The sequence below is a fragment of the Triticum aestivum genome, chromosome 2A (assembly GCF_018294505.1).
Source record: "Triticum aestivum cultivar Chinese Spring chromosome 2A, IWGSC CS RefSeq v2.1, whole genome shotgun sequence".
Taxonomy (NCBI): Eukaryota; Viridiplantae; Streptophyta; class Magnoliopsida; order Poales; family Poaceae; genus Triticum; species Triticum aestivum.
Window position 1 is genome coordinate 39,761,699 of NC_057797.1, and position 16,958 is coordinate 39,778,656.

The window sequence follows — 16,958 nt, forward strand, 5'->3', positions numbered from 1 at the left end:
TACACAGAACTTTAGCAGTAGCGCTTGTTAAAAAAGCATGCTAGTCCTAACTAGCAGTAGCGCGTTGGTGAAAACCACGCTACAGATATATTTGTAGCAGTAGCGCGTCTGAAGATAAAGGCGCTACTACTAAAATTCCCACTGGTAAGCCGATAGGTTACACATAGAGTAGCGATCTAATAGAAATAGCGCTACCGCTACTTGTTTTGTAGCAGCGCGTTTACGTAGAAAGGCGCTACTGCTAACTAAAACAAAATTAAATGGAAAGCAAAGAGAAAAGTAAATGAAAATGAAAGAAAAGAAGATGGAGAAAGAAAAAAATAAAATGTAAAGAAAAATAAATGAAAAAGGGAAAAAGAAAGAAAGGAATAGTAGTAGCGCATGTTCGGAAACGCGCTATAGCTAACTCAGCAGTAGCGCACTTCCTGGAATGCGCTACTGCTACTTTCGACTTAACCGCGTAGTTCGTTCTTCCCCACGGCCACTTCCGCCAAATCCCAACTCCTTCCTGTCGTCGCCATCATCGCCATGCATTGCCGCCCTCCGCCGCGTGCTCTCCCTTCGCTCTCTGCACACCCTCGATGCCGCCCCCGACCCATAATTCGACGCCGCCCCCGACCTCGACGCCGCCCCCAACCCCGACCTCGACGCCGCCCTCCGCCGAGCGCCCGAGCCCCGACCCTGGCCTAGACGCCGCCTGCCCCTCCCTCGCCGCAGGCACCCGAGGTGAGCACGCCTCCTCCTCTACCTCTGCCTAGTGTTCTTCAAATTTCAGAGTGCTTCAAATTAGTTAGGGTTCATCAAATTAGATGGTAATTAGGGTAGTAGTTCGTAGGTACTAATTAGTTAGTAAGAACTAGGGCAGTAGTGTTTAATAGAATTTGTAAGAAATTTAATAGAACTAGTTGAACTTGTTTTTTTAGCAAGAACTAGTTGAATTAATAGAACAAGTGTATTTTTAGTAAGAAAATTAATATAACTAGTTGAACTAGTTTATTTTTAGTAAGAACTAGTTTATTTTTATTTATAGTAAGTTTATTTTTAGTAAGAACTAGTTGAATTAATAAAACTAGTTGAACATGTCACATTTGTTGTTATTTTTTAGTTAAATCAATTATTCCCGCATCAACATCGATGATGCCTATCCCGCATCCTCGTCGTCGACTCGGCAGAGGACACCTGCTTGACCAGACGGGCCATGTCTGGGACTGGTCTCCGCCAGGCTGGTACTGGGAGGCGCTACCTACCGAGGGCGCAGCTTGGTGAGGAGCCAGCTCGCCGTTGACCCGAACCTTCTTTGGTGGCGGTCGCATGGACCAGTGATGGTCCAGAGGCTTCAGGACCCCACGGAGGTGGTACGTCACCGTGTCAGCGAGGAGGACGTGCACGTCCGTCGCAACCTGGTTGCGTTGGAGCACACGTTCTCCAATACCTGGCAGGCTCTCTAGGAATCACACTGGAGCTATGATCCTATGATGGTTCCTTCTCTTTGGTGTCCACCGCCCGCGCCGATACCCATCGTTCGCTAGCGTTTTAGTTGTATTAGTGATGTTATATGTATGATACTATTCGGGTTGTATTAGTGATAATATTCGACGATGTACGGACGCAAGAGATGATTTACTTTTGCTTATTGAATGCATGCTAATTAGAATACTTATTTATTTTATGATTTGGTTTTGCTTATTGAATGCATGCTAATAAGATATGTTAAAATGTTTTTTCTCATATTTTCAACCATTGAAATGCAATGACCATCAAGTTTGAATGCTCATATGACGTAGATAATAAAAACATGTATATCTTGTGTTGCTCAAATAGGATATGTGCTTGCCCAAGTGGCCGGTCATGTTTGCAGGTTACACCTCCGAGTGGCCTATGTTTTGCCGGAGTGTTGATTCATTTCTGTTCAGGCAAATTTTAGGCGCTCGATATGTCATATTTTAGCAAAGTTCATGCCGGATTTTCCATGAATTTTGGCATGACTTGTGCTAGAATATGTAGGAAATATCGAGTGCCCCGGATTTGTGTGTTGAGTATCCTGGTAGTTGCCTTCGATCGATTTTCAATTAATGTTTCAACTATGAACATAGGAAATGTCTGACGACGAAAAAGATTTCGGTATTTGCGAATACTGCGAAGACGAGCGTGATAATCCCCAAGTACAGGGAATCATCGTAGCAATTACCAATGGTAGAAGTGATAAGTATGGAGTGTCGAACCCACAAGGAGCTAAAGGTAAGATCAATATTCTCTCAAGTCCTATCTGCCACTGATACGACTCTACGTACACCGAACGTTTGCTTCCAACTAGAAACGAGAAATAAAACTACATTATGGGTATGAAGAGGATAACGTTGCATGATATTGGAGAGCTAAAACATAAAAGTAGGTGTTGTTATCATAAAGTTAGAATATATTACTAAATATTATAAATAGCGAGTGTGCAACAATGATGGATCGGTGTGCGGAATTGTCCTAGGCAATCGTTAACAAGACAGGTAATCACTATTGCAATTTCATAAGAGGGAGAGGCATAAGCTAACATACTTTCTCTTCTTGGATCATGTGCACTTATGATTGGAACTCTAGCAAGCATCCACAACTACTAAAGATCATTAAGGTAAAAGCCAACAATAGCATTAAAGTATCAAGTCCTCTTTATTTCCATACGCCATGTCCCACTTATCCGTGTTTGTGTTTCAGTCACTCACGCAACGCAGACAATAAGTAAACCATGGACATATTGCAGCACCCTACAACGGGAATCCGTCGCGCATGCGCGACACGGACGGCACCATAGTACAACACCAAAATAAAACATACAACTCATACCAATCTAGATCATAAATCAACCCAAAGATAAAGGATATGTACTCAAAACATCATAGGATGGCAACACATCATTGGATCATAATATGTGGCATAAAGCACCATGTTCAAGTAGGGATTACAGTGGGGGTGCGGGAGAGTGGACTGCGTAAAAGAGATGAGGATGGTGATGATGATGGTGATGTTGATGAAGACAATCATCGCGGCGATGATTCCCCTCCCGACGGCACTACGGCGTCACCGGGAGAGAGGAGGAGAGGTTCTCCCCCTTGTCTTCCTCCTCCATGGCCTCCCCCCTATATGGGGAGAGGTTCTCCCTCTGGTCCTTATCCTTCATGGCGATGATGGCCCCTCCGGGATCCTCCTCCATGGCCTCTAGTGATGATGGCCCCCTCTAGCAGGGTGCCAGAGAGGGCCTAGATTGATTTCTCGTGGCTACAGAGGCTTTGTTGAGGATATAACCACTGAGGGTAAACCGCCCAGGAGGGGCCGGTTCACCTTCAGTTATACTGAAGCCCAAGGAAACCCAGAAGATGGCACTTTATGGATGAAGCTTAGAGGCCCCGAGCCCGCAGGCTGTTTAGGGCCCATGATAGTAAACCGCCATGATTGTATAAACTTGCATTGTAAGATAAGTAAGAAGAGACCGAGGCGGACACTTGTATAAGCCAGCCTCGGGACTCTATAGACCGGCCGGGATCCTCCTGAATATATAAACTGGTGACCCGGCGGCGATTCAGAGAGAGAAAACGACTCGAAGCCAGACAAAGCGGATTCGCTCCCTGGCCTTCGAAACCCCAGCAATACCAATCACAACTAGACGTAGGCTTTTACCTTCATCGAAGGGGCCGAACTAGTATAAAACTCTCGTGTCCCTTTGTCCGGTTTAACCCCTTCAAGCTAACCCGTAGTGATGGCTCCACGACTAAGTCCTTCCATGAGGACATCTGTCGTGACAATTCCACGATAGTTGGTGCCCACCGTGGGGCTATCGCACGATGGTTTCGAGTTCTTGAAGGGAAACTTCGATGGACTGAGAGGATACGTTGTGGGCCGGATGATGAAGAGTCGCCGCGGCAAGCTCTACATCGACAACGCAGGATGGGGTCCCGAGGCTAATTCAATCGAATACGGGTACCGGGTCCCCTTTGATGGGATTCATGTCTTCATCGGCAAGATCGGCGAACCGGCCCCCGAGCCGGACACCTGCACCGACATCATCGAGATGTCTCGGCATGCAAGTTCTTCACCGGTTCAGCCTGAGACCAGGCATGTTTTCATGGGTGTCGTCCACGGTTCGGGTTATGAGGAGGAACCGATCTCCGATGGAGAAACCGTAGTCCGCAGTGATGACGAGTCTTCCGTAGAAACCGAATTGCTTTACCAATTGTACGACGGCCGGATTGAGGGAGGATCCGAGGGCAACAGTATTCCGGATTCCCTCGGTCTGCCAAACCGGGCCACTGTCTTCATGGCCGGCACACGACCGGCGCCTCATTCATCTACCGCCGCAGCAATACTCTCCCATTCAATGACGGCCACGCCAGCAGGTGCAGGAAGCTCGGCGCCGCCTTCGGCCCAAGTCTTGTCTGATTTGTTCGATGCTCTAGCGGCACTGATGTCTGCGGAGGTAGACGCAGCAACCAGGGATCAGCACAATGCGGAGATTCTAAAAGTGAAAGATCAGATAGCCTAGGCTAAAGCGGACCTGGCGGCAGAGAACGCCAGGATGGCCACAGAGCGGGCCGAGTTGGAAGCACAGGCTTACCGGATTAGGCTAGATCAGAATGCTTCAGAAGAGGTTATGAGAAGAAGGTACCGATCACGTATCCCGTTGGTTTATGAGCCGCAAAATCTTTTCAACACGCCAGGTGCAGGAGCTGGTAACCAACTCGCGCCGAACCGAGCGGGGGCACCGGAAGCAGGAGCGCCGGTTCAGCCACGCGCAACAAACCTGCCTCGCCAGAACAATGTTGTATCATCAACACCGCCCGGGCATTATTCCAACCCGTTGGATAATATTGTGGCCGCCGCTTCACGCCTGGCGGCTCTCCCAACCGACGGCGAATCACCAGTTGCAGTGGAAGCGCGTCGGGCCAGGGATCTCCTTCAGACAGCACTGAATCAACAGCAAGCGTATTCACATAGCCGTGAGAGGATTCATTGCACTCCCTGTCCAAGCCGGAGTTATAGCAGACATGTGGAAGACGAACCGGCCGTATCCAGTAGCGCACGCCACCGAAATTCGCCGCGGGAGAACAACCCGGCGAGGGGAGGTGCTAATGCGCAAGATGTTGTGGACCACGGCCGCGCACGATGGGGGGCCGAGCTGACAGCTCGACACGAAGCACGACATCATACTCCGGTTCACCCCACTGCCTCCATGGAGCCAGGGGTAATGTTCAGTTCCCTAGGAGTACCATGTTTAACTCCCGCACTGCGTAATGTGCGATTGCCCAAGGATTTCAAGGGACCTGGTAAGGTACCAAATTACACCGCCGAGTTGCAGCCAGAGGCGTGGGTGGAGAGCTATGAGATGGCAATGGAGATGTTAGATGTGGATGAGGCGGTTTGTGCTAAATATTTCACCATGATGCTGGAAGGAACGGCTCGCACTTGGTTGAAGAGCTTGCCAACCAACTCTATCAACTCATGCATGGGCCGAATTAAAGCGCCGGTTTATCCAGAACTTCAAGGATACATGCAAGCAACCGATGTCAATTGTGGATCTGGCCGCTTGTGTCCAAGAGGAAGGGGAGTCCATGACCCATTGGGTTAAACGAGTCTCGACGATTTTGCATTCGTCAGATCGTATTAATGCAGATACCGCGGTATTAACGTTGGAGGGCAATTGTCGTTTCAAGCCATTGAAACAGAAGTTGGGAAGGCTCAAACGTCATTGCAACGACATGTCAACACTCATGGCTGCTTTAGTTAAATATGCCGATTCAGATAATACCAAGGATCCGGATTCAGAGGAGGACAAACCGGAGAAGGGAAAGAAGAACGGCGGTGCAAAAGGGCAGCACCACAACCAAGGGGGCCATGGGAATAACAGCAAGCGTAAAGCAGATAATTCAGATTTGGTGGCTAACACAAATATGAAGCGTCGCAAAGGTAAACCGCCCTAGCGGGGCATGAATCTGGAGCGTTTGTTAAACCAGCCCTGCCCGAAGCATGGAACCAAGGAGGCTCCTGCCACACATCTTTGGAAAGATTGTCACATAATGAGGGAGTTCAAAAATTCTGATTTATACCGGTATGATCAGGATCCACCGGGCGGTTCAGGCCCAAGTTTCCATGGGGGCGGCGGTTCAAGCTCTGGATTTCAGAACAACCAGGGCCATCAGAATAACCATGGCAATAACCAGCAGAATAACCAAGGGAATCAGCAACAGTCAGGTTACCAGAGTCACCCCAAACAGTTGAACAGTGGACAGTATCATGTGTTCACTACTAGCTTGTGCAAGCGAGATCAGAAACTTCACAAGAGGGCAGTCAATACTGTTGAACCGGCCGTACCACATTATCTACGATGGTCGGAGCAACCCATTGTATGGAGTAGAGAGGATCACCCACCCCGGGTTGACAATCCGGGTCAACTAGCTTTGGTGGTAGCCCCTTAGGTAGGGGGCTATAAGTTTACTAAGGTTCTGATGGATGGAGGGAGCAGCATCAACATCCTATATTATGAGACTTTCCATCGCATGGGGTTGACAGATAAGAATCTTAAACCATCAAACACTGTTTTTCATGGTGTAGTACCAGGTAAATCGGCATACCCTGTGGGGAAGATTGCTTTGGAAGTTGTGTTTGGAGATGAGCTTGATTCCAGGTCTGAGACGTTAACCTTTGAGGTGGTGAAAATCCAGAGTCCGTATCATGCGCTATTTGGACGGTCGGCTTACGCGAAGTTCATGGCGAGACCCTATTATGTTTATCTACAGCTCGAAATGCCAGGTTATAAGGGGACGATCACAGTACATGGGAGTCGAAAGATTGCCTTGGATTGCGAGGAAGGTGAAGCGGCCTATGCTGAATCGGTTTGTGCAACAGAGGAGCTGAAATTCTATAAAGACAATGTTGATCCGGCGGACATGACCCCTCTGAAGAAGCCTACGACGGAGCACGACCCGGACCTCACGTTCAAACCGGCTAATGAGACTAAACTCGTTGACTTTGTCCCTGGTGATTCATCCAAGCAGTTTAGTATCAGTACAAATCTGGATCCGAAATAGGAAAGCACGCTCATCGAGTTCATCTGTGAAAACCGGGACATCTTTGCATGGAAACCTTCTGACATGCCAGGTGTACCGAGGGAACTCACTGAGGACACGCTAAATATTGATCCTAAGTTTAAACCGGTTAAATAGTACCTTCGCCACTTTAACGAAGAAAGACACAAGGCCATCGGTGAAGAGGTAGCCTGGCTGCTGGCAGCTGGGTTTATCATCGAAGTGTTTCATCCCGAATGGTTGGCTAATCCGGTGCTTGTTCTTAAGAAAAATGGCAGTTAAGGACCAGGAGAAAACAACCTTCATCACTCCCTTTGGAGCCTTCTGCTATGTTTCTATGCCCTTTGGGCTCAAGAGTGGCCAAGCAACCTACCAGCGTTGTGTGCAGAATTGCCTTCACAACCAGATCGGGCGTAATGTTCATGCCTATGTGGATGATATCATGGTGAAATCTAGGAAGCAGGAATCCCTGATAAATGATCTCAAGGAGACATTCGACAATCTCCGGGTTTACAAGATGATGCTCAACCCGGACAAATGCGTTTTTGGTGCTCCGGCAGGCAAACTTTTGGGTTTTCTTGTGTCTAACCGGGGTATTGAGGCAAATCCGGAGAAGATCAAAGCAATCACATCCTTGGCTAAACTGGCATGTATCAATGATGTTCATCGTCTGGCGGGCCGGATTGCAGCCCTCAGCCGATTTATCAGCCGTTTGGGAGAGAAGGCGATTCCCCTGTATCAGATGTTGAAGAAAACAGATAAATTCGTCTGGAGTGACGCCGCTGATGCGGCATTCGAGGAGTTGAAGCGGCAGTTAGCTGAACCGCCAGTCCTCGCTGCTCCAATTGATAATGAACCTCTACTGTTGTACGTGGCTGCCAATGCGCGAGCGGTTAGTGTGGCGATTGTGGTTGAGCGTAAGGAGGCTGGGAAAGAATATCCGGTTCAACGACCAGTTTATTATATCAGTGAAGTATTGATCGAATCAAAGCAAAGATACCCGCATTGGCAGAAGCTAGTATATGGAGTTTTCATGGCAAGTAGGAAACTCAAGCAATATTTTCAAGGTCGTCCTATCACAGTGGTCAGTTCTGCTCCCTTGGGCGATATAATCCAGAATAGAGAGGCAACTGGCCGGGTTGCGAAGTGGGCGATCGAGCTCGATCCCCATAGTTTGAAGTATACACCCCGAACAGCCATTAAATCTCAGGCGCTTGTGGACTTCATCAATGATTGGACCGAGTTACAGGCACCAGAAGACAAACCGGATAATAGATACTGGACCATTCATTTTGATGGATCCAGGCAGCTGGAAGGCTCGGGGGCTGGAGTTGTCCTCACTTCCCCTCGAGGAGATAAGATTTGTTATGTTCTCCGCTTAATGTTTCCTTGTACTAACAATGCAGCAAAGTACGAGGCCTTGCTCTACGGTCTTCGTGTAGTTAAGGAAATGAACTTAAGCCGGGTTTGATGCTTTGGAGATTCTGATCTAGTGGCTCAGCAAGTTTCTGGTACTTGGGATTCTAAAGACCCGCTCATGGCGGCTTATAGGCGCGAGGTGGATATTGTAGCAGGTCACTTTAAGGGTTATCAGGTGGAGCACATCGACCGGTGCAAGAATGAAGCAGCAAATGCTCTAAGCCGACTGGGATCGCAGTGTAAACCGGTACCACATAATACCTTTCTAGATATCTTGCATAACCCGCCTGTAAAGTTGCCTACAGAGGAGGATTTAGCTGTTCTTGATCCGGAGGCCCAGTTGGTAGCCGTTTTACATGCAACTCCGGATTGGACGTTTCCATATTTGGCGTATCTGAACCGGGGCGAATTACCAGAAGATGAACTTTTCACGAGGCACATAGTCCGGCGGTCCAAGTCTATGGTTGTTCACAATGGCGAGTTGCACCGTTCTAGCGTTTCAGACATATTCCAACGATGTGTTTCTCCTGAAGAAGGACTAGAGATTCTACGGGAAATCCATGAAGGGGATTGCGGTCACCATGCACTACAAGAAATATGTCAACTTATGACCTTCTGTTAGTGACCCTCGAAGAATTGGTCATAAATTTATGACCATTTTAGACCAATTGGTCAAAAGCTATTCAGGGGGCTCCAAACCCTAAACCATTGCGACCATTTTGGTCAGAAAGGTCATAATTTCCTTACATGAAATGGTCACAAAGCAAACAATGCTAGTCCGCTGCCTTATTTCTAGTTGTTAATGACCAATATAGATGGTCATAGCCTTGTAGATTGTGGTGGGTTGTGATGACTAGGCGCCATCTCATCAGTTTTGCCTATGTGTCATGTCCATGTGGCAGTTTTTGCCCTAGGTTGTGAAGCAACCTATATTTCTATCATTCCCAAAATTCCCAAAAAAATCTCATAAATTCTTTGGGGCATATCTTCATCAAATATGTAAAAATCCTTCCTTGCCTAGTTCAAAACTAATTCAACAATATTCATTTTCCTATTCTGTTCACAACAGCACTTTATGAAGGAAGTGCTATTTATATATTCTTAATTGCCCTTGGAATTTTTGGGCACTCTTTCCTATCCAAATCATTACCGCATGACAAAATTCAGCTCTATTTTCCAAGCAAATCTTCCTCGGGAAAGTTCCAAAGTTTTTGTCCACCTAGAAGCATTGTGAAGGAAGTACCTTTTTTATATCTCTAAATGACATGAAATTTATACAGTTCCTTCATATGCCCAAATTATCACCCTCCTCCAAATTGCAGCTCAGTCAAATCATCTATGTGAGCCCAGGTTCAATTTATATTTTATGGCCAAATTGGCACGTTGCAAAGCAAGTGTTATATAGACCCCTCCTATTACCCTCAAACTTTTCGGGCACTCTTGCATACCCAAATCATTGCCACATGATAATATTCAGCTCAATTTTCCTAGTAAATCTTTCTCGGGAAATTTCCAAAGTTTCTACCTCGAGAGAAGCTTTGTGAAGTAAGTACTAGCTAGGCTTACCCAAATGATAACTTTACAAGCGCATGACCATACCTATGTAACTTACCTACACCAATTTTTAGCTCATTTCATTCATCCAATCTCTCTCACTAGTTTTCCCAAGGTTTTGTCCATAGAAGAGCATTGTGAAGGAAGTACTACTTTGGCATGTCAAAATAATATCAATTTTCTACAATGCTTTCCTATGCCCAAATAACCATCCTCCACCAAATTTCAGCTCAATCCATTCATTATTTTGAGCCCAGCTTCAACATTCATATTTTTGTCCAGTGTGGTACTTTGCAAAGAAAGTACCACCTAGGATCCTCCTTTTGAGCTAAAAATTTGTGAATACATTCTCCTTAGTAGATGATCATCCTCGGCCAAAACTCACGCCCATTAGCCATGTGCATTTCCCGTACCGCTAATCAAACACTTGGCTTCTTATTCATGTTTGAGCATCGATCGGTCTCCTCGTGAGAATCTTATGTTGTGATTTTCTTCCTAGCACCTACCTGGGGAGTGCCTAACCCACTAGACATGCCTCGACCGCCCAGAACACATGGCAACGCCACGGCCACGCGGTGACCACGCGGCGGGCATGCGAGTTTACGCGCTCTAGAGTTGGGGGCCTCGGCCACCGCCCAAACCTCGAGTATCGCCACCAAACCATGTATTTATGATTAAATAGGTACTTATGTAACTAGAAATGATTTTTGGAAAAAATAAATAGCAAACTATGAGGCAACTGCAGTTCAAATTTAAACCGCCTCCTACTGAATCGGCTGGAATTTGTCTTTTTCACCAGAGGTGGATCAAAACTTTTGACACCCAACCATTTTGTCAATTGTGCATTAAATATGGCCTAGTATTTTATAAAATTGATTAGGTCCAATTTTGAAACAAATATGTGGTAGTTCCTTCATAAAAAAACTCATTTTGGGCACTCGGAAAAATGGAAAATGAATTTTCGTGCAAAGAAAATGAAAACTTCCTTAGGCAACATTGTTTGGAATTCCAAGACGCACCCTTGTGCACAATATGAGATCATTTGAACAAACTATGCCACGAATGTGGCCATAAGATTGATCATTTGGCTTGAAAGTCATTGATGTCCATACGTGAAAGCTCGTTTCTAAGAACACTTTTTTAAAATAATTGTCGTATTACAAGTTTGTTATTTTTCCTGGTAACTTGGTCATATATAATGACATAATGCGAAGGTTTTCCAATTTTTTGTTTTTTTTGAATTTTTTATGCCTGTTTCAAAATGCGGTCCAAACGGCGGGAATGACCATTCCTAGCTAGTGGTTGAATCATGGAATTTTTTTGGTGTTTCTCTCATTAAATAGATACTTATGTACCTAGAAATGATTTTTGAAAAAAATAAAGAGCAAACTACAAGGCAGCTACAGTTCAAATTTGACCCACTTCCAACTGAATCGGCGGAAGTTTGTCTTTTTCATGAGAGGTGGATCAAAACTTTCTACACCCAACCATTTGGTCAATTGTGCATTCAATATGGCCTAGTATTTTATAAAAATTATTTGGTCCAATTTTGCAACAATTATTTGGGAGGTCCTTCACAAAAAACCATCCTTTTGGGCACTCGGAAAATGGAAAATGGTTTTTTCGTCCAAAGAAAATGAAAACTTCCTTAGGCAACATTGTTTGCCATTCCAATATGCACCCTTGTGCACAATATGAGATAATTTGAACAAACTATGCCATGAATGTGGGCATAGGATTGATCATTTAGCTTGAAAGCCATGAATCTTCACGCATGATAGCTCATTTCTGATAACGCTTTTTTAAAAGAATTGTCGTATTACAAGTTTATTATTTTTCCTGGTAATTGGTCATATATAATGACACAATGCGAAGGTTTTCCAATTTTTTGAATTTTTTCGAATTTTTTATGCCCGTTTCAAAATGCGGTCAAAACGGCGGGACTGACCGTTCCTAGCTAGTGGTTGAATCTTGGAATTTTTTTGGTGTTTCTCTGATTAAATAGATACTTATGTACCTAGAAATGATTTTTGGAAAAAATAAAGAGCAAACTACAAGGCAGCTATAGTTCAAATCTGACCCACTTCCAACTGAATCGGCGGAAGTTTGTCTTTTTCACCAGAGGTGTATCAAAAGTTTTGACACCCAACCATTTGGTCAATTGTGCATTAAATATGGCCTGGTATTTTATAAAAATGATTTGGTCCAATTTTGCAACTATTATTTGGGAGGCCCTTCACAAAAAACCATCCTTTTGGGCACTCGGAAAATGGAAAATGGTTTTTTCGTCCAAAGAAAATGAAAACTTCCTTAGGCAACATTGTTTGCCATTCCAATATGCACCCTTGTGCACAGTAGATCATTTGAACAAACTATGCCATGAATGTGGGCATAGGATTGATCATTTGGCTTGAAAGCCATGAATCTTCACGCATGATAGCTTATTTCTGATAGCACTTTTTTAAAAGAATTGCAGTATTACAAGTTTATTATTTTTCCTGGTAAATTGGTCATATATAATGACATAATGCGAAGGTGTTCCAATTTTTTGAATTTTTTTTGAATTTTTTATGCCCGTTTCGAAATGCGGTCAAAACGGCGGGAATGACCGTTCCTAGCTAGTGGTTGAATCTTGGAATTTTTTTGTTGTTTCTCTGATTAAATAGATACTTATGTACCTAGAAATGATTTTTGGAAAAAATAAAAAGCAAACTACAAGGTAGCTACAGTTCCAATTTGACCCACTTCCAACTGAATCGGCGAAAGTTTTTCTTTTTCACCAGAGGTGGATCAAAACTTTTGACACCCAACCATTTGGTCAATTGTGCATTAAATATTGCCTAGTATTTTGTAAAAATGATTTGGTCCAATTTTGCAACAATTACTTGGGAGGTCCTTCACAAAAAACACTCCTTTTGGGCACTCGAAAAATGGAAAATGGTTTTTTCGTCCAAAGAAAGAGAAAACTTCCTTAGGCAACATTGTTTGCCATTCCAATATGCACCCTTGTGCACAATATGAGATCATTTGAACAAACTATGCCATGAATGTGGGCATAGGATTGATCATTTGGCTTGAAAGCCATGAATCTTCACGCATGATAGCTCATTTCTGATAACACTTTTTTAAAAGAATTGCCGTATTACAAGTTTATTATTTTTCCTGGTAAATTGATCATATATAATGACACAATGTGAAGGTTTTCCAATTTTTTGATTTTTTTAAATTTTTTATGCCCGTTTCAAAATGCGGTCAAAATGGCGGGGATGACCGTTCCTAGCTAGTGGTTGAATCTTGGAATTTTTTTGGTGTTTCTCTAATTAAATAGATACTTATGTACCTAGAAATGATTTTTGGAAAAAATAAAGAGCAAACTACAAGGCAGCTACAGTTCAAATTTGACCCACTTCCAGCTGAATCGGCGGAAGTTTGTCTTTTTCACCACAGGTGGATCAAAACTTTTGACACCCAAATATTTGGTCAATTGTGCATTAAACATGACCTAGTATTTTATAAAATTGATTTGCTCCAATTTTGCAACAATTATTTGGAAGGTCCTTAAAAAACCTCATTTTTGGGCACTAAAAATGGAAAATGATTTTTTCGTCCAAAGAAAATGAAAACTTCCTTAGGCAACATTGTTTGCTATTCCAAAATGCACCCTTTTAGGCAATATGTGATCATTTTTTGAATTTTTCATGTGAAAAAGTAGACAAAAAGAATGCTCAGGGATTCTTTTTTGAAACATAAATTGTCTTTTTGATGAGAGGTGAATCAAAAGCATTTTCCATTTTAAGATTTAGTCAACTGTACATAAAATGTTGTCTTATAGTTTTGGAAAATGGTGTGGTGCCATTTTGAAAGAAATATTTGGTAGATTCTTCACAAAAAATGAATTTTATCACTCCGAAAATAGAAAATGATTTTTCCCCCTAAAAACTCATTTCTCATAACACTTTTTAGAGATATTTGTCTTATTCCAATTCCATGTTTGTTAGTTTTCCTAAAAAACTAGGTCACATTTGCTGACACAATGAGAATGTTTTTATTTTTTTGAATTCTCATATCATAAAACTGTTTATATGATTCAACATCTTATTTTTAATTGATTAAGACCAATTTAGATGGTCATAACGTGTACTAGGCTGTGATTGGTCCACGAGCATGTCACGCGGATCATGCCTTCAGCACCGTCAGATGCTCCTCTCTAGATCCAGATCCGATGGCAGCCCTTTCTCCCTCACCCCCCTCTTTGTCTGAAAAAAAAGGAAACTCCCTCCCGCACGCGAACCCTAGCGTCGTCTCCCCACCCCTCACCAGATCCAGATCCGCCACCCCTCTCCCTGTCCCCTCGCCGCCTTGCCTCCCCTCTCCCTCTCCCCTCGCCGCCTCGCCTCCCCTCGTCGCCACACCGCCCATCGCCTCCCGCACCCCCACCCGACCTTCTCCCCTCCCCTCCCCTCCCCTCCCGTGTCCCCATCCCGTCGAAACCCTAAGCAGCGCACGGGGCAGCGCGTCAGGCTCTACGTTCGGGGCACCATCCTCGGCTTCAAGAGGTGAGCAGCCCCGTTCTTGGCCCTGCTCTCGCCGGATCTGGCGATTCATTTCATGGTGAGATTGTGCGGCGCGCTGATGGCGATGTGGGGGTTGATCTGCAGGTCGAAGTCGAACTGTACGAGAGCACGTCGCTGGTGCAGGTTGAGGGGCTGAACACCAAGGAGGACGTGGCGTGGTACGGTGTCGCCGCGGCGGAAGAAGCCTCCTCCGCTCTGCTCTGCTCTCCGGTACGGACTCCCCCCAACCCCTTCCTCCCGCCCTGCCGGCCGGCCGAGGTTCCGATCGGATCCCCTCTCGCGCTTCGTCTCTGGGCCGGCCAGCTCTCCCTGCTCTATCTGCATCCTGTCCAGCTAGCCGATTGACCGCTGGCGCCCTGTTGGCTCGCGCACGGGGCACGCTAGCCAGCTGATCCTGTCTGGCGTGTCTAGTAGTAATAGACGACGACAGGTTCTCTGCATATCAACTCTGTTACTTCTGCATAGTCTTCTTGTAGCATAAAATAGCTCCTCTAATATCGCATCTGGATAGTGTGCTGCTTATTAGGCGATCTAAAACATCTTATATTCGTTCACAGAGGGACGACACCCACTACCGCTGCCTCTGGGGCAAGATCACCCGCCCACCCGGCAACTCCGGCGTCGTCCGTGCCCAGTTCAAGTCCAACCTCCCCGCCGAGTCCATGGTCAGTGCCTGCCCACCCTTAGTTTTCTTGATGGTGCTTTTTTGCTGAGGCTGTTTGTTGCTTTGTGTTGTGTGCAAGGGCGCAAGGTCAGAGTGTTCATGTACCCGAGCAGCATCTAGAATTAGCATCTGCTGCACTATCGCCGATGATGTTTGTTTAAGGCTGTTGCTTTGCTCTGTGTGATTTTACTCTAGCATGTGTGTTGCATTTTGTCCTGCGCCTTGAGAATGACTAGGATTTATGTTATAGAATTCCAAGTGTAGTCGCAATATATAACATGCCTAAAGTATATGGACTTGTGCAGTGTGTCCATCGAGAGTAGATAGACTATTTCTTTCATGATTCATCTATATATGACAGAAGCTTGTGAATTGAAATGTTTCTTTTGTGGTCTGTCTGATGAGGATCGATGCATGTGTGGATCATGTCCTTGTGTGTTTTGGATCTAAGAACTAGCTTATTATCATACCTTTTTTTTATCAAGTACTACTAATTTAGGTGTAGATGGACTATTTCTTGCATGATTCATCAATATGCAGATATTCTGTTGTTACATGCATGCTTGTATATGGATATCTATTGGTGTATATGGACTATTTCTTTCAAGATCCATCAATATCCAGTTATATACATGTTTGTATCTGGATGTTTATATTACATCCTGAGGTTTTCTACAAACTAGTAAGGTAGTGGTTTCAGCTGCTGCATTATTGCTTATATTTGATACTACACAATGTGACTGGAGTTTATTGTGATTTGCAGAAGATAGAATCTGGATGCAATTGCTTTGATATTCCTGTTTGGCCCCCAGGCATGCTCATGAAGTACAATGAGGTGTCCTCATCTGACTATTTCGCCAATGGTAAGCCTCACTGCCAATCTTTCAAGTAGTAGTAGTACGGTGTCGCTATCATCTCTGTTTGTATATAAGTACGCCACTGTTGAGGTTTAGCAATCTCTGTTATGGTGTTGATCTGAATCATGCTTTTCTGTATGTGACAGCGAACTAGCTACCCTTGTGTAGTTGAGCAATTAGTATCCATACATGCCCAGTGCATGCCTAAATCCTGAGTTCTATTTTTAAACCTCTCCATATATGTGCAGTGCCTATTGTAATTGTCAAGTGTGAATTCTGTATATGAGGTGTGTTCTCCTTGTAGTAATTTCTAGTATCTTGCTTGTTATGTGTAGAGTGCACAACACATTACGTGTATTGAGGATGAAATGGTCTGAGTATGGCATTTTCAATTTAACTTACTTTTTTGGTGTTGAGCTATCGATAAATTGGTGTTGGTACCATGATGCTTGAACTGTTATTTTCTTTTGGTAAATGAACTGCTGCTTTGGTGCATAGATGTATCTTCACGAGTCACAAAACTCCTGACATGTAGGCGACTGGAGCGCACCAGAAGCATTGACGACGACTCAGTCCTCGGCGCCGCCCTCTGCTAGAGCGGTGCGTCCCCTCTCTGTTCTCCCAGCCACCCCTAAGTTTTGGATTTGGATCGTTTCTCTGAACTCTAGCCATGCTCACTTGTAAATCTGGTTTGATGTTTAAACTGTGACTTATTATAATCTGGTTTCATCGCCTTCCAGGGACAACATATATATGCTCAATACACTCTACTTGTTTTCCTGTATAGTTTTCTTAGTTGTTTTCCTTTATGCGTTCACTCTTT

The 16,958-nt window shown here is 44.6% G+C and overlaps 1 pseudogene; it reads left to right on the plus strand.

Moving 5' to 3' along the window:
• Nucleotides 1-1,322: 1,322 nt before the first annotated feature.
• Nucleotides 1,323-15,398, plus strand: LOC123191451 (60S ribosomal protein L35a-1-like; annotated as a pseudogene).
• Nucleotides 15,399-16,958: the final 1,560 nt, after the last annotated feature.